The sequence below is a fragment of the Peromyscus eremicus genome, chromosome 18 (assembly GCF_949786415.1).
Source record: "Peromyscus eremicus chromosome 18, PerEre_H2_v1, whole genome shotgun sequence".
Taxonomy (NCBI): Eukaryota; Metazoa; Chordata; class Mammalia; order Rodentia; family Cricetidae; genus Peromyscus; species Peromyscus eremicus.
Window position 1 is genome coordinate 18492123 of NC_081434.1, and position 19383 is coordinate 18511505.

The following is a 19383-nucleotide window of genomic DNA, read 5'->3' on the forward strand; positions in this document are numbered from 1 at the left end:
CCTCCAGGAAAGACCAACTGTCACCTGTGTAATTTAGCAAGCGCGTTTATTGTTCCCAACATTTGGGGTATTAACTAGCGAGCCTGAAGGGAGGTCGAAAGCTCCTTTTAAGAGGAGTTAGGGGAATTTAAGAGGGGGATTAATCTGGTATTGATTGGTGGAGGAAAGATTAGTCTGGGGGCTGATTGGTGGAAGGCTGTAGTGGTTAGGGAGCTATTGGTGGTGGTGGGGTCTAGTGTCTGGAGGCTTGTTGACAAGAGGGTAGGAAAGGCTATCTTTAGCTAACAGAAGTCTGGAGGGGCATCTGCTGAGCCAGCAGGAAGGTCTTGGGGTGCCTGCTGAGCCAGCAGAAGGCTGAGGGGCGCCTGTTGATCAGTTGCCCCTAAGTTGTGGTTTTCCTGAGAATTGCTTGCTCAGCTCCAGCCCCTTCTAGTGAACCGGAACTAATGCTTGGTCCATGTCAGGGCTGCTAGGGGAGCCTGTTATGGGCCCAGTTTGGCCACCCGGTCCTCTCAGATGGAAGCTTTTGCTGAATTTCTCTGTGTCTGCAATACAGTTTCATGCTGGGGTGAGGCTGGCACATAGATTACTTCATCCATAGCATTGGAAGTTTCCTCCTCGTTCTTCCCTCTATGAACTCCCCGCCCCCCAGGGTACATTCTGATTTACAGGCCGCTGCTCAGCTGGTTTCTTTAAGGCAAAAGGCCAGGCTTCAGTTCAGTCTCTAGCTCTTGGGTTCAGTTCAGCTAGTGGAAACACCAGCGTGTGGGGGTTGGGAGGGCAGAAGTGAAGCCAGAGAGAAAAGCTGATGCCCTCACATGACTCCTCCTTTTGGGATCATTTTCCTGGTTCCATTGATTCAGAGATGTGTTTTTTTTTCTTAGATTTTAAATGCCTCTGTCACAGCTATAGCAGTAGCACAGCTTTGTTAAGTGAAAGTGACCTCTGAGCAGGTCCGGAGAACAAAAGACAAGGGGTCTTGGGAGGAAGGGAGGGAGTCCTTCCATAGCTTTGTTCTATGCAAGTTTCAAATACCCCAGGCAGGAAGCGGAAAAATTTTGCTGTTTTCACCCAATATGTTTCTCTGGGACTTGGAACCATTGATGGGTCAAAGTAGGGACATAAAGGAGTGAAGAAAATCCTAAATCTAGAAAGTGATCTGTATCATTGGTTATTCTGTACATTTTAATTTTTATTCCTAAGTGATTTTTTAAAAACTTAAAAAGTAAACCCCACTCTTGTTTACTTTTTAAAGTTTCCATGTGGTTTAATTTTGGGGATTTTGCAATAAGATTAGGCATAAACCCTCAAATCAAGACAAGGCAAGGCAACCCACTAGGAGGAAAAGGGTCCCATGGGCAGGCAGAAGAGTCTGAGTCACCGGACTCGGATGGTTAGGAGTCCAACAAAAATCCCAAGTTAAAGAATCACAGCATGAATGCAAAGGGCCTAGTGCAGATCATACAGGGTCCGCGTTTGTTGCTTAAGTCTCTGTGAGGCCCTATGTGCCATGCTTAGTTGATTCTGTGGGCTGTGTTTTCCTGGTGTACTTGACCTCCCTGGCTCCTATGATCCTTCCTTTCCCTCTTCTGTGGGGTTCCCTGAGCTCTGCCTCATGTCTAGCTGTGGGTCTCTGAATCTGCTTCCATTAGATGCTGGAGGAAGCCTCTCTGATGATGACTGAGCTAGGCACCAATCCTATGAATATAGCAGAATATCATTAGGAATCATTTTACTGACTTTTTTCAGTCTTGTTTGGTTCTACCCTAGATCTCTGAGCCATCCAGCTGCTGTATCCTGGCCATGTAGGCAATAGTGGGCATGGGATCCCTCACGTGGTGTGAGCCTCTGGTTAGACCAGTCACTGGTTGGCCACTCCCATAAGCTCTGAGCCACCATTGCCCCAGCCTAGCACATCTTACAGGCAGAGAAGGTTTTGGGTCATAGATTTTGTGGCTGGGTTGGTTTCCCAATCCCACCACTGGGAGCCTAGCCTGGTTACAGAAGATACCAGTTGAGGCTCCATAAACTCCATTACTAAGAGTCCTCACTAGGCTCAACCTCCTATGTGCCTGCCCTGCTAGCTCGGTTGGTAGAGCATGAGACCCTTATAATGACTTTGCAATGGACATATAAAGTTGAGTGGATAATCCAGCTCAGTTTGTTCAATTATTTCCCTATTGCTGGATATTTCTTTTAAAAATTGCTGCTTTGGAATTGCTGAGAGGAAGATCTTTGTGTGTAAACATGCTCATGCGTTTTAGATTATTCTTGGGGCTGTTGGTATAGATGTGGAGTTACTATGCCACAAGACATGAATGTTTTTTAAGGGATCTGCTCTATAGTTGTAAATTGTGTAATACTATTGAATTACCAACACGCTATGCCACTGGCAGTGGGTAAAAGGCCTAATTACTGCCATACATCTTTTACAGATCCAGGGTTCTGTCTTTTCCAGTGAACCCCATGAACTCAGTCAGGATTCTGCTCATTATGGGGAACACTCACATGCTGAACTTGGTCTTTGTGTACCTTATAAAGTCCGTGCTGCCCCTCACCTTTCTCTGGAGCGAAGTTATTGGTTGACCTGGTGTGGCAATGATGCATTCAAAAGTTGTACAGTGTGATCCAGGCAATTGGCAAGCACCACTATGACCGTTCCTTGAACAAAAGCTGCGGCCCTTTCCAGCCGTAAGAGTGAAGTTTGCTAAGATGTCACAGAGGCCTTTCACTACCAGGTTTATCCATTTCTGATCTTCTTACCTCTCTTGCCTCAAAATTTCTGCCTTAATCACATTCACCTGCTCAGTATGCTCTTTCTCACTTTCACATCTCAGCTGTTATCACGTCTTGCCTTGTTTCTCTCTTTCCATCCCTGCCGCATAATTCCCAGCACTTGCAAAGGTACAAACACGCACTCACAATCTTCATGGTCTCGGTCTTTCTTTGGAGCACTCAGAGCCTAAGCACACCTTTCCTGAATCAGTCCACGCACCACAGTGCTACACACACACATTTGTTTCAGCTGCGTTCACACGATCTGCTTTCATCTTTTATAGATTATAAAATCTGTAAATGGTAATCATTTTATTTTATATCCCAAAGACCCAGCACAGTGTCTGATGCATACTAGGCATTGAAGAAGTTTGGATTAGGTGAATACTTCTGAAGGGTCCTTGATTCCAGTACTTCCTAATGCTCCCATGACTTAGGGGAGCATCCTGCTTGCACCGTGATGGTTCTGCAGTGCATCTATTACTGAAGATGGTGCTTAGAGATGCAGGAATAGTTGTTTGAGCTTGGCTGTATCATGAACTGTAAGTTGAATCCACAGAGTTCAGATGGATACAGATTTGGGCAGCTTGAACGTATGTTTCAGCCCCTGGTATCTGATGACTGAATATAACTCTTGGTGTACTTTGTGTTAGCTGGTATTCTGTCACCAATGTGGTCTCATCCCTTTCTTTTCTACACTTACTTCCCTTTTTCCATTTGCTGTCCTTTTGAGTTCCATATTTTGTGTCTGAAAACGTCAATATGTACAATTGAAATAGAAACTGGTCAGCTTAAGAAATCTGAGAATCATTTGGCTTTGCTCTTATAGAGAAGGAACAGATTGATAAGTGTAAAATATGTAAGTGGCTATTTGAGAAAGGACATTTGAGGCAATAAAATTGTTGAGCTATAAAAATGTTGCTTATGCTTTTTTTCTTTCTCAAATATACTGGGGAGAAATATGGCACATCAAAATTCAGTTAAATATGTATTTTAGTGATTTCCAAGAAAGTATCCAGTTTAAGGCAAACAAACCATGAAATAAAATGCGGACACAGAGATAAAGCAGAAATAAAACAAGGCAAAGTATCACCTATTATCACGCCATATGTTTCTAAATGGGTCTTTTCCATTCATGTGGCATGAGAGTTATAAGTCAAATATGTCTGTATATGTTGCCCCCTTTCTGGTCTTATTCTCTTAACCATTCTAGAAGTGCCAATCCAAGATGAACATCTCCATTCCCCTTGTTTATACAAATAGTTGTGGGGATTTAGGATTAATTTTAGATGTTATAGGTTCCTTAGGATCGGGTTCTAATCTAGGTCATGTTATCTTTGGACTTCAAGTGACTATTTGGATTGGTGGCACATCGCAGTGGTGCAAGCCAACTAGATAGAAGGCACTGAGTCCAGTCACCAGCATTTCCTCTCTCCCCAAATGTTGGCTTTGTGTTTTTTAACTGGTAGCTACTTTGGTCTATACTATTTAATGCAAAAAAAATATAAAAAGTGTAAGCTTTTACACAGCCCTGTGATGCTGTGATCAGTAGGTAGAGAATTGCATTTCACACTCTGCGGTGAGATGTGCCATGACAGGGCTGACTGGAATGCTTTTCAAGGGCACCTACAGTAACTGTGGTTGAGCAGGAATGAGTGCAGTGGTTCTCAACCTCCTAATTCTCTGACCCTTTAATACAGTTCTTCATGTTGTGGTGACCTCCAACCATAACATTATTTCGTTGCTGCTTCGTAATTTAGTTACTGTGATGAATCGTAACGTAAACATCTGATATGCAGGATATCTGATGCAGGATCCCTGTGGGGGTCATGACCCACAGATTGAGAACCTCTGTTAGAAGCACTAGGGATTTCAGATGCTAATGATAGTGGGGCACATATGTGGGAGTAGTCAAAACAAACAAACAAACACTTCTCTGCTTTCCAATACGGATATTTCGCTTTAATACTGGCTTTCCAAATACGCTGTTAACTCCAGTATACTTTCCTAGTTAGAAAAAAAAAATGAAATTTTTCCTTTCTGATTTTGGGATGGCATCTGTAGCACCCTGAACCTCCAAATAACTCTTCTTGGAACGTGGGATCGTATTTCAGAGGCCTTGTCATACTGGGTACCTACCTTTCTTTTTTTCTTGTGTATCAGAGGAAAAGAATTGCCCCCAGCATTTGGCAAAACCAATTGCCACCAGCACTATTCTAGAATTTGTGCTATTAAGGTGAGGTAACACACTGTCCAGCTAGCTCTGGCTATTGACAAGTTGTTCCATAAATTACTCAGGGGCAGAAACAGGAACACTGGTCAGCAGTTTTCCAAAGCGGGGGAAAGTGTTGTCTCTGGAGAAATGATAAAGCATGCTGTTTCCCCTTTTTGGAACTGGTCCTAGGAGTTGTGTACGTTTTGTTCTCTCCTAGCTGGTGAGTGGCACTCTGTAGCCCTTGAGCAAATTGGGGTGAGTCTCTTGGATGCAGTCCCTTGGTTATTGCTGATTAACTGCAAATGTTGTTTTGGCTGCACACCCTCCTTTGGACCATACTCACCCAAAAGGACTCACATTGCAAGCATGGATCTTGGTTGTGCATATCACTTGTGAAACAGATTTTTCAAATATACTCTTGGAGAGGGATGCTCTTAGATAAATATAATCTGTTGATTTCTAGGGATAGTTAGGGTTGCTGGAGATCCAGAATATCTGGATTCCAATCTAGGTTCTATGTAACTTTGGTGAATTTTTCATCATCTTTGTGCTTCAGTTTTCTCCCTTGTCAGGTAGGGGGAGAATTAATTATTTGCTCTAAGAATCAAACTATTTACAGATGTTACTCGGCTTATGTTGTGATATATGTTGATACATTCAGTTTGAGTTAAAAGTATCATGAGATGAAAATGCATATCATGTACATAACTAAGCAAGTATGATAACTTAATGACACAGCATCACCCTGACAGAGATATCTAGGAGCAACTATGATTGGAGCCCAACAAAAGAGCTTGACATTATTTAAAACACTGGGGCATGTTTCTGCGTTTTTGTTTGTAATGCAGTTGTATGGTTCTCCAGGGTGAACTCGTGGATGACAGTGCTGTGCCATGGTGTCAAAAGGGCATGTCTGTGAGGAATCAGTTATTTTCTCTCATGCTCTCTGGGCTGATGGGGGCTTCCTATGTGTCTCAGCGTGCTATGGGAGCATCTTACTGAATATTGCTGACATACAAAGGGTCAAAATTCAAAATTGGGCACGTAGTTTCTTTTGAATGCATATTTCTTTCTCATTATTGTGAAGGCCTGTATCCCAATATGAAGCTGGCATGGACCCCACCACCCCCTCATCTGCACAGGTGAGTTGGTCCTGTGGATGTGAAAGGAGGAGAGTGGCCCATACCCCCTCTCTTACATGCCATATGGTGGCATGGGTGAGGTAAATATGCCCTCCCCCTGACCCCAACTCCTTGCCAACTGCAGGAGGTGGAGAGCTGGACTCAGGGGCATGAGAATGGAAGAGCTGCCCCTGCCCCTCACCAACTGTAGCAATTGGGAGAGAGGGCCCTGCTCACTGGCCTGGGCAAAACAGTAGAGCTGGCCCTGGTGGTATGAGTGTGGGTGAGCTGGACCCAAGATTGTGAGAGCAGAAAAACTGGCCCATGGGTGAGCTAGCTAGGGCAGTACTGGAGAGCTTCCTGGGTGGTGAAGATGAAGGAAAGCTGATGGGCTCACCAACCCAACTACCACCCAGGCCCAGAAGCAGGGCTGTGAGGTAGCACACCCCAACATATACCTCATCTATGAACTGCTGGAGTATGTGTAGGGTCAGGACCAGCAGATCCAAAGATACAGGATCTCCATGACACAGGATAACAACAGGATATCTAAGAGGAGTCTCAGTGAGGGCCAAGTAGCAGAACCCAGAGGCCTCGAACCAGACCAATGACTCACGGCAATGAACACTTACAAGATGAATGATGGACTAAAGAGTAAAGTGTGTGACAAGATTCTTCTTCTTCTTCTTCTTCTTCTTCTTCTTCTTCTTCTTCTTCTTCTTCTTCTTCTTCTTCTTCTCCTCCTCCTCCTCCTCCTCCTCCTCCTCCTCCTCCTCCTCCTCCTCCTCCTCTTCTTCCTCCTCTTCCTCTTCCTCTTCTTCCTCTTCTTCTTTCTCCTCCTCCTCTTCTTCCTCTCTTTCTCTCTCTCTGTTTTGTTTTGGGTTTTTCTTTTAAGTTTGGTTTTCTTTTCAGGGGAAGGTTGAAAAGAGAGAAGGCAGATGTGAAGGGATGGGGGATAAGTGGAATCAGAATGCTTCCACGATGAGATTTTGTTTGTGTTTGTGTTTTTTTTTTTATTGTTTTACTTTTAAATTTTGCTTTGGGGAGAGGTTACAAGGGTGGAAGGTGGAAGTGAGGGGACATGGAGATGAGTGGGATCAGGATACATGATGGGAAAAGCACAAAGAATCAATAAAAAGTTAAAACAAAAAAGAAAAAGTGCTTAAAAATGGAGAAATCACTAAAACATGGACAATTCTGAGTTTCGTGGCATCAAAGGGAATGATAGACACAGGCGTGATTAAGGTCTGCAAAGCCACTGAAGAGTGGTTGGCTGAGAGTCCTGAATATAGAAATCAAGAAAACCTGGCCGATAGCAATTTCTGTTCTGTTTTCACCTATTTTTTTCCAATTCATATCCCAGGGAGAATCTTCCCTTCCTGAAATACTTTACTTGCTTGTAACAGTTAATAATCACACAAGTTCATTAAAATTACACCTGTTATTTTACAGTCTGGCTGTTGCCTGTGGCAGCCCTGCTGAGTCTCAGCCATGTTTTATAAGTAAAGGTGTTTGGCTTTTCATATTCCTTTATGGGATGTATTTATTTACTTGATGTTACCTACCAGGCTTGCCTTTTTTTTCTGTTGGCCCGAGCTTACTTTAGTTTTGTGAACTGAGGCGCTCCCTTTATTTATATAGTAGTTTTGTGATTTTTTTCCTTTTAATTTTTCCCTGTCTTATTTGTTACCAGCTGGAGGATGATTCCTTTTCATCAGTAAAATGAAAGAATTAATAGATTTAATTTAATTCCTATTTGGTCTTCACCTTGAGTTTGCACACTAGTAGAGAGTACATCCGAGCCTCAAGGATAATCATTGCCTTGCATGCAGCATGCAGCATTAAAAAGCAATGATAAAAACAATTTTTTATTTGGTGAATTATTTTTAATGCTTGGTTTTAAACCCAGGGCCTTGGGCATGCTAGGCTGGAGCTTGCACAATAAGCTACCCCCCCCCCCGAATTTGGTGATATTTGACTGTGAATTCCATCCCTATAAAAGTTCGTTCACGTCTCTCACTTAGATTCTTTTCTGAGTGTTTTGATATATGTGGTTTCTAAATGTATGGTAAACTTTGAATGCCAGCCTGACTCATGATGTAAGTTGTCCAAACTAAAAGGAGCTTCTTATTATGTCTCATTTTGGTCTGCATTTAGGGATGCTTGGAAATCTGCCCTTTGGTTGGCTTGAGCAAGTCAAATGTCAATAAGCCTTCCATGTGCTACCTTTCCCATAACAGATCTAGGAAATATTACTTAAAAAGAAAATGGTTAGCAAGGGGAGAACATTATGTAGCACTTTCTCCTGAAAATGTTGGCAGTAAGTTATTTTGTAGGTATAACACAGTCGTCTTCTTGATATATGAAATATAGTTATTAAAAATGTATTTTCAGATACTTTACTCTTAAGTATTCATATGACCCCCCCCTTGTTGTTGGGGACTTTGAGGCCCTAGATTTTGCATGTATTTTCTTCATCTGAACACACTCAGCTCTCTTTCTATGATAGTTTCCCTCCATTCCTTCTCCCTTTATTTTTTCTCTCCTTTCATCCATGTTGCTGAGTTGTGAGGCTATAAATAGGTTGTTGAGAATTCCTTTGCCTGTTCCAGTGTTCTTAGTACTTACTAGATACCTGCCCTGTGCTATTGCTGAGGTATCCTCACATCTACAACGGGCTATTGCTTTTGAGGTGGCGATAACTTTATTCTGAAAGCATCATTTCTGTCCAGTGGGCTAAGTGTGGCGGGAAAGTCCTATATGGTGGTTCTGTGAGGACTCAAGGGTAGTTCCGAATAAGCTAGAAGTAAGACAAAGTAGGATGTAACTTGAGGAAGAGGCTGGACACAAGCTTAACAGGCAAAGCATAACTCTAGCTAATGGGGACAATTTTATTTGATTATATAGAACTACAGATTGTCATCTATGCTACTTCCTAGGTATATGTCAAAAGAGCCCTAAGCCAACATACTAAAGAGATATCAGCACCCCCATATTTATTGTAAAACTATTCATTATATTTAAGAAATCAAATTAGTATCGATGTCCATCCAGCAGCTAATGGGTAAAGAAGATATGGAACATAAACACAGTGGGGCTTTGTTTGACTTAAAGAAAAATGAGATCATGACATTTTTGGGAAAAATAGAATTTGAGATCACTATGTTAAGAGAAATAAGCCAGACTGAGAAACAAATACTGCAGCTTTTTTCCCCTCATATGTAGGAGCAAGCTATGGAGATAGCAGTGGAATCCTTATCCTGAAGGAAGCAGGGACCAGCTAGATGGAGGAGGGAGGGTGTGGGAGAGCAGTGGGTTGGGTGGATGAACAAAAATAAAGTATGATGGCATGGATGTGTGCATGCAGATGCCATAATGAAACCTAGACAAATAAATAAATAAATAAACAAATAAAAATAAACCTGTTTTTATTTGTATGCTAATAAAAATAAATGTAATAAAAAAATTAAAAGAGTGTGCATGCAACAGTACAAGGTATAGTCAGTTTTCTGGCTGCATTCCTAAAAAAAAAAAAAACACAATTGCAGCATTGCACAGGAGAAAATGGCACAATAATAAAATAAAACCATGATATACTGGAAAGAGAATTTTAATGGTAAAACATTAAAAAGTTTGCCAGTGATGACTGAGGTGGGGAGGGGAAGGGTAGGACCCTAATAACCATGGCAACACAGGTGCATGACGAAAGATGAAGGAGTGTGCAATTACAACATTGAATGTGCAGCATTAACTTGCAAAAGGTCTGAAGAGGGACTTGACTTCAAGGAGAGTCTAGCCTGGGGATTATGGTGAAGAGTTTGGTGGTGGGGTGGGGGTGGGGAGCGATCTAAATCGAGTGAAGATTGTAACAGTAATTGCCAATGGGTCTGGCTCGTAATGCAGATGCGGTCAAGTATGGTGGATGCTGAACTAGGTGCTTGTGCCTTTGTATTTTGGAGCTCTGAGGTGGTGTGGTCCAGCAGGGTGCAGTTTTCTTTGTTCACCTAGGTGTTTCTTAAAGATGAGTTTGCGTCTCAACAAGTGGGATATTTGATAATGCTGAAGTTGTTTTCTAATGCAAGAATCAGGTGGGGGATAATTCATAACGTGCTATAGCAGCATTAGCAACATATTGGACTGTTGTAAGGTCACGTGGAAAGTGGGAGTGTGGAGTTGGAGTGACTCCAGGATAAAGTTTCTATTCCTGTCTCCAGGATTGAAGAAATCCCTTTTCATCTTAAAGGGTCACTATGATTTCTTTAAGCCTCTCTCCAGTCCATTTGGCCACACTCGGTGCTTTGATAGCATCTGCCTTCTGAATCTTTGCACCCCAGTGGAAATTTTTACCATGATCCTAATATCTGTTCGGACCTTTGTTGCCCTTGAGAGCTGCCCTCTCGGTCATCTGCAGCCTGGACCTTGCCTCTGCCTTTCCATCATCCCTTCTGTGCCCTTTTCCGCAATAACTTGAATTCAGTTGAGAATTCAGTTCCGTGCACAATGACGCTCAAACTTTGCCTTCCCTCTAGTGGCTACCTCACGGCTTGATTTCTGAACAGATTGCTCACCCTTCACATGCAGCTGCTGGTTTGGTCACATGTAAGAGGCCGCCATGCTTCTGGAGCATCATTCCGAGTTTACTCTTTCACTCTGTGCGCCATAATTAGAACTAAGTGAATAGTGCAGAATTAGACCACCCAGTTAGAATAAGAAAGTACCTGGAATACCTGAACACGTATAATGTCAAGTACAGTGTTACAGACTGGACTGATCTCATTCCATCTCTATACTGGCTGTATATTTTTTAATATATAACATTTTAACATTTAAAATATAACATTTTAACATCAAGCAATAGAGAATGTAAAAAAAGTGGTTTCTGTGAGATCACATAAATACCTTGTTCAAGTCCACATGATGGCATGATTCAGAGTCCATACTTGGAAACACTACCGCGTAATTGATGTAGTTAGCTTCAGACTTTGTGATGGCTATTCTCAGCTTGTTTGGGGGAAGTGGCCACCCATCAATGTGAAGGCAGTGGTACTTGCATAGTTTCTAAGTCAGATGTAAAAAGCCAAGTCTTTGCACTTAGCCACATAAATGTATTATCCATCACATCATTTGGTTAACATTTACTCTGAGGATTTCAGTAGTGGTGAATATCAGGTACATTTTCCACCAGAATTTTTACCACCATTTAAGTGGTTATCATAGGGAAGGCAGAATGGCCCCTTCCACTTTACAGGCTACAGACAGGACTCATAAATAAAACAAAGTAAAAAGTCCCCACATACAAGCTGGGGTGGGAGTAGGGACATATGTGTAATATTCCTAAGTGAAGTGTACTTAAGTATGAAACATGTCAGGGTCTGACTACAAACTCGCCATTTGGTTCTGTGTTTATAAGATGATAATAAATATGGAAGTGGAACATGAGGAAAATCTAACCTCATCTTTACAGAGATCATAGCCTTCGGGTTTTGACTCATCACTGCCTGTAGTTTTGTGGGTGGCACTTGGTGACAGGCTTGGAAAAGGCATGGTGTGGTGTCTTTCTACTAACCACCTGTAGCTTGAGTTTTCCTGCCTGGCCCACAGTCAGGGCAAATCTCTCTCACCTGCCAGTCCCACAGCCACTCAGACCCGACCAAGTAAACACAGAGACTTATATTGGTTACAAACTGTATGGCCGTAGCAGGCTTCTTGCTAACTGTTCTTACAGTTTAAATTAATTCATTTCCATAAACCTATCCCTTGCCACATGGCTCGTGGCTTACCAGGATCTTCACATGCAGCTTGTCATGGTGGCGGCTGGCAGTGTCTCTCTGACTCAGCCTTCCACTTCCCAGCTTTATTCTCCTCCTTGCCCCGCCTATACTTCCTGCCTAGCCAACGGCCAATCAGTGTTTTCTTTATTGACTAATCAGCAACACATGTGACATACAGAACATCCCACAGCAACCACCCACATTTCTTGCAGAATATTTGACCTCTAACAAGTACAGGTGGATAACGTCAGAGACCAAACACAAAGGCTGATCTTGGCAACTTACAGCGTCCTCTAGTGCATTATCTACCGCAGTACTGTGAGGTAGGCAGGGGAAGCTCTCCTTCTCATTCAGCAGGTGAGGAAATGGAGATTGTGAGAGGGTTATTTCACTTGCTCAGGATCACAGTTGGTAAGTGATAAAGCTGTGAATGGTAACGCAGTCCCTTGTGTCCAAATCCAGCGATTTCCCTGCTCCATTGTGTTCTTTGCACACAGGGATGTTTCATGTACGCATGGCAGCTTTCTCAGCAGCCTACTGCTTCCCCAGCCTGCTGAGGGTTTCGAGATCTTTCGGTTCCCCTCATGATTCTTGGTGAATTCAAGTTTGGGATCTGAGGGCCTCAAATTCTTGTCCCAAAGTCCCTCACTCTATTTATCCAGCTTTCACATAGGAGGGGGAGATAGAGAAGGGAGAGAGAGAGGAGAGAGAGAGAGAGAGAGAGAGAGAGAGAGAGAGAGAGAGAGAGAGAGAGAGAGAGACAGAGAGACAGAGAGACAGAGAGACAGAGACACACAGAGACAGAACGAGACAGACAGAAACAGAGAGGCAGAGAGTGAGATTGGAGAAACAGGGAGATGGGAGAGGGAATCTACCTTTTGACTCTTAACAGAGATGAGGATTCAACAAATGATTAAAGTGCAGTTGCCTTGTACCTAGGAGGACCTGTCTCTTTTTCTCTTGGCCTTGTGGACTGCAGGAGTTGACTGGAGTATGATAATAGATTCCCATCTGAACATTCCCTGTCTCACTAAATGGTTTCTTCTGTAAGATAAAAGCACCTGCCTATCATGGTTGTGTCCTGAGCTGATGGGAGATACTCAAATTACTGAGGTTCATGACAGAGGGACAAGAAGATGAATGTTTTTTTCTCCTCCTTTATTTCTCTGAGATCAATATCTTGTATCATTATGTAAGCATGATGTGCTGTTCAAAACAAGATTTTTTTCATCCAGATACATCTAGGCTTGACCCTAAATTTGGCTCTTCTTGATGACTGATTATTTTATTCCTTTTGTTTTTTTTTAATATAAAATGCATAGTTGGCAATGACTACATGCTATTTGACATATAAGTGTTTAGCATGGTTTTTAAAAATAGAGGCTGTCTTAAATTAGTGCAATGTTCTGTTGCTCCTACCTCCGTCTTCATCACCACCATCATCACCATCACCATCCACATCCACTTACCCTTTGACACCCTTCACAGGATGGTGTCAAACTCTGAAGCTCTTAGAAGAGCTGGTGTTTATTTCTAAGTCAGGATGTCGTTGTCTCTTTAATGGTGACCCCAGCTTTGCATAATTGGGCCTTGTTCACATTGGGCCGAAGCTTTTAATAGCAACTAGACTCCCCCCTGGCATCTACAGGTGGGTGTGTCTTAGTAAATTTTTGGTTCAGCATAGCTCTGCATCGTGGCTGTGCAGATCAAAACAGGATCACTTCTGGGTTGCTCCTGCAATTTTGTTTTACCTTCTGTATAAGATTAGTCTCAACTTCAGAATTGCTGACACTGAGATTTTATTATGGGAGGCTGTGCATTGTAGAATGCTAAGTAAGATGACTGGCCCCATTCTCTGAACGTCAGGTGTATTCTCCCCCATTCCTCCACAATCAAAGATACCTGCAGATTTGCCAAATGATCTGTGGTACACAAAATTATCCTAGATGAGAAGCACTGGTGTAAAGCTTTCTATGTTATTTCTCTGCCTTCAACTATTGACTGACTTTCTGATTTCTAATTTCTTTCTTTCTTTCTTTCTCACTACCATTTATTCTCACTGCTCAATTTTTTGCCTCCTTGTACTGAAAAGTTCCATTTTCTCAGGTTGAAGTAATTACTAAAACGCCCCAGGTCTGTGTAAATGTTTAGAATCAAAGCTGCTTTTGAAGTGCTCAGTGACTTGGAAGCATCAAGGATCATGGCACTCTCCAGGAAGTCAAAGACTTGCTTTTGCTCTTCTTGGCCACGGTGAAGGAAAGATCAGATTATCCAGGAAGTCAAAGACTTGCTTTTGCTCTTCTTGGCCATGATGAAGGAAAGATCAGATTATGTCAAAGTTATGAGGCAAATGACATTTATCTTTATGATTACTCTTTTTTCCCCATTAATTCCTCATGTCTCTCAATGTTCCCTTTCCAAAGCTTCAAAATCATTCCTCCTTTACTCTTTATAACAAAAGCATTTCCCCATAAGTCCTGACTTCATAAGGAGTCCCATATGCATTAGATCTCAGCTAATTCTTAGTCGGGTCGTGCAATCAATTTAATGTATTTAAAACTGGAAAGGCTTTATAGGGTTGGCTAATATCTTCCTTTTAGCATTTGTATTTTGTTAAATTTCTGTAACTTGGAGGAATAGATTTCTTGGATTGAGCTGAAGTAAAATGGAGAATTTTCAGCAGATGGGAGAGATAGTTTTAGATACAAGTCTTCCTTATACATCTTAAGTCAGGTCTCCCAGACAACCACTTTTATATAGTGACAAACAAAATACATTTCAAGATTTTTGATACAGAGGTGGTTCTGTGTTCCTGCCATCCACGCAGTTCCACAGTTGGATATCACAATTTCTTCTAATTATACAACTTTCGTTGCTGGTAATGATGTGATTTTCTTTAATATTAGCGGTGTGCCACTAGATAAAGAAATTGAACAAAGAGAGATGTACATTGATATAAGCTGATAGGGATGGAAACTCAGTTTCAATATTGTGTGTATAAATTACATGTAAATTGTGTGTGAGGCTTTGTACTAGGCGGTGGGTAGTTCTGGTAATGGGAAAAAATTGATTTATTTTGAAAGTAGAAATAATTTTGTATGCGATAAAGTAGTTGAAAAATGTGTGTCAAAGAATTGGCTGTTATCAAGAAAATGATTCGGGGAAGGGTTTGTGAAGCTGTGGGATGTGAAGCTTAGATTTGTAGCCATGGATTTAAGAAGAATTTGTGATGTATCAGTGTGAGTGTTCACTTGCTTACTGCCTCCCATGTCCAATATTCTGTTACCAGAAGACATTCTTAGAATACTTGTTTTATAATATTCCGAAGCCTCACAGTCTAAAAATTCCAATTAATCATATGAAAATATTTTAAATGGCACATTCCCTTTTGAGTCTAGCTGAAACCCTGTACGTCATCAGTCTGTGGACACAGACCATGCATAAGCATGGAGGCCAGAGGATGGGACTCTGCCAAATCCTTGTCTAAAGTGACTCTCAGAATCTATGTAGCTGTTTCTTTCCTCCCATGAGTTTCACTGTAATGAGCTCCAGGGAGGGGAGTCGCTCTGCCCCCATTGCCGTTCTAGTATTTGATTCCAAGTATTGTTGCTTTCTTATCGTAACTATGTAGGGTCTCCGTTTTCTCTTTCAATGCTTCCAAGTTTTGTTTGGGATAATCTTTAGGAACACATTAACAGAGTCAATGCAGATGCCATCAGAAAAGGCTTTTAATCAGACAAAGAATGGAACATTTAGTTTATTCTTTAATGAATGCTTTATAAAGTATCTACAATACACAAAGTGTTTTTGCAGGGTGCTAGTGTCGTTAAAACAAAACCAAAGGGGAACGCACAACCAAACAAACATAACAGTAGCCATTTCTAAATTATAGCTTGCCTCTCAGTTTGCAAAAGCGTGATGATCAGAAGGGAGCCAGCACACAATACTACAGACCCACTGGTTTGGAATACAAATGGCGTGTGAGGACTCTGCTCTTCATACATTTCCAAGAGGGGTCAGCTACAGAGGAAGCTACTGCAAAGGGATGATTGGAAGAAGCAGGCATCTTCCAACATTTCCATTTGGAGGAACATCTCAGAATACCCCTGAATTCATCTTTTGTTCTATAAACAGATTCTCGGAACATGGTACCCTATTTAAGCCTTCCTAGAAGATTGGCACTAGTTTCAGGGTGCATTTAAGAAGCTGAGGAAATTCCTCTGGAGGTATTGCAGTTCTTGCATCTTCTGTGAAGGATTCCATTGAAATTCTGTGGGTCTGCGAAGCTTTCATTTTAAAGGAGGGCCTTCCACCTGCACCTAATCCAATTCTACACGTTTCCTTTGGTTGGGCTACCACACCCAGGCTTCAGTCCTTATCCTAGGAGGAAAAGGCATAAGTGGAAATGAGATTGGTTCGGCATCTCTGTGACTTTAGGCACGTGTGTTTCCTATCTCAGATGCTGCTTTCACATCTCTAACTTAAGAAGTGCCAATAGTTAAAGTTTCCAAGTGGATCACAACATACAGTGTCCTTAGCTATAGCTCTGTTTGCAACTACTCTAGTTTCTTTAGAAAATTAGAATTGTTTCTGTCGCTTGTAAAATGAATTTATTTTCACATTGGAATGGATAGCTTCTTAAGATTGAGATATTCCAATTACTCTACTACAAAGACCGTGGTAGATTCCCCAATTTACCTATAGCATTGTAGGAAAAGAGAATTAATAACACGGAAGAGATATTGATGTACTGTCACTGCTTGAGCTGACACAGGCATGGGCTTGATTCCCAGCTGCCATTTAATACAACCTTGGTATTTTCATCAGAATGTTAAAGAAAATACAGCCAAGAGAAGAGATACAATCCCAGGTAACTTAAAGTAGATAGTATTTCTGTATAGAACTGAAGATAAAAAGGAGAGCTGTTTGTCTGGAGAAAATGCAAGATTGGGTTAAGAGTAAAGCATGAAGCCCAGAAAGAAGAGTATGTGTAAATGACACAATTGGACGGAATTAGCCATCAACCACAGTACCTTAATCATATCTGTGTCCCTTACAGGAAAAAAAAAATGCATGCATTGCTTTTAGCATAAAAAGGGCAATTCAAATCTAAAGAAAATGCTGGAATTTTACATTATCTTTGGGTCTGTCAGGGATGTAAATTATGATTGCAGAACTTATATGATTATGGAAATGTTATGGGTAAGAAAAGCCCAGCAGTGTTTTGAGATCCCAGGTGGAATATGCCTGCTGGCACTCATGGCCTTGATTCATAAAGCAAGAACACATTTAGGAAGAGATTGTTAGCATTACCCCACTCAATCTGTCCTCGTCAAGAGACATCTGATTTTATAACTTTATTCAACTGAGTTTGTCATCCTTTCTGATTTAGAAAAACAAAAAGGCAAATGTGATCATTTTTAGAAAGAAAAAAATCAGTTTATTGCAATTAGGATAATAAATACCTTATTTACATTAAGTTTGAGTGTTTACAGAATGGTGATTAAAAATGTTTAAAATTATGGATTAGAAATGTGGGAATTTCCTTTTGGGCTAAAAAGCCTGAAAGAAGTCATGATTATATAATTCACAGTATTCAGCCTCCTTCACAGCACTATGTACATTATGGATTTGGATTATTATTTTTCTTTTCATTATTTGTATTCAGAATCCCAAATGTTTTAATCCTTAAAAAGAATAGTTTCACTTGACTCAATCTAATTGGTACCATTTCTGAGAAACACATCTTTCATAACCTATTCACACTACTCAAGAAAAATTAACCTCAGTTGAAATTTCTGCTTTCCCAAAACTACTAGAGTATAAAAACTATGATCATAATATATGAATCTTCAAAAAATAGTTTTAGACTTAAAAATGAAATAGGAATGTTTAAAGAGGAATGTAGCATGGCAAGTCTTCCTCAGTATTCTATACGAGAAACATTTGTAACATGACTAATAGTTTGGGAAGTATGATCCATGAGCAAAAGTTAGCAGGAGTTGAAAATTATTTTCTATGAAGATGAATAAGTCCTGGTTTTAAATAGAGTTTTATAAGTTTCCAAGCAAGAGTTGAAAGGATACTAAATACTCTCTATTTTTTTAAATAGTAAGAGATACATCATATATTTCAATAATTTTGTGTTGAGAATGAAGGACAAAAATCTGTAAGGGATGTCTAAGAAAGTTTGCAAATTCTCTAAATATCAAAAGCATAGTTAATGTCCACATACTGTCAGGACTTTGAGTCTTGGTAAAATTGGAAATTTTTTTTTTATTTGTCAATGAAGTGGTCAATCTGCCCATGTTTTAATTATGGTGTCACATGTATTCCTTATTATGAAAAGGTATCGTGTATGAATTTATTAGAAGCAAATCTGAGGTGCTTAGATTTGATTGTCTTATTTCTCATGACCTTTACTTACGTGTGTCTGTGTATGTAGACTTATGGCTATTTACCAAACACACACATGGAAGTCAGAGGAAAACTTTGAGAGTTAAACCTCCTTCTACTGTCTGGGTCTCTTGGGTAGAACTTTAGGTCATCGGGCATGGTGACAGGAGTCTACCTGCTGAGCCATCTTACTGGTTTGATTTGGTTGTTTTGGAATATACCCCTGGAGTGAGACTGTGCAACATGGTATGTTGGCTATGTGAAGGTATTGTAGCAAAGAGCAAGTACTGTACAACAAGGTGCTTTTAACTAGAAAGGGGCACCGGCGTCCTGAGAAATGGAAACTGTGAAAAGGGAATTAAATTTGATGACATAGGAGAGTCATAAAGAGAACTCATTGCCAAAGACATTATTGGACAAGATACATTAAGAAAAATAATTACACTTTGAGCACTGAAAATATGGATCAAATCAAGGGCTTAAATAAGTGTAGAGAGCATGAGGGATATTTGAATTTCTGAGAAAGCATTGGGAAATACATGGAAGGCATTTCTTGATTCATCACGTTCCTTTTCTCTCTTTATTTCTTACAATGATATTTTACAGTGTATTCTTTGAAGTGTCTATTCGTTCTCTGTGCCTTTGTCTAGGGTTGAAATAAAATAAAAAATTTAGGGCTATATAATGCTGTCAGGCCCATAATGAAATCTAGCTTTATTTATGTGTGCCCAGAGGCTCAGAGCAGTCTGAGTTTCTAACTGTGGTGTTAAACATTGCTTGACACGCCTTCCCTGAAATCCTTTGAAAAGGGCTGATTTTTTTATGTTCATGCAAAAGAGTCCTCAGAGACTAGTGAAAGAGGAAAGTCATTTGCTCACACATGGATTATTTTATTATATAACCTGTGCAGTTGTTGGAGGAAGATGCAGAAAATAGAAAGTAATGTAGATCTGATTCCTATGGAGTAAAATCAGGCGTTATGCTGTTATTTAATCCTTAGACATTACAGTAAACCTTGGGCATGCCTATGGACTTCAGTAATGTCAGTGTGGGAGCTGAGGTTGACAAGGATTAAATCATAGTATCAGAATCTGACCTGGACTCT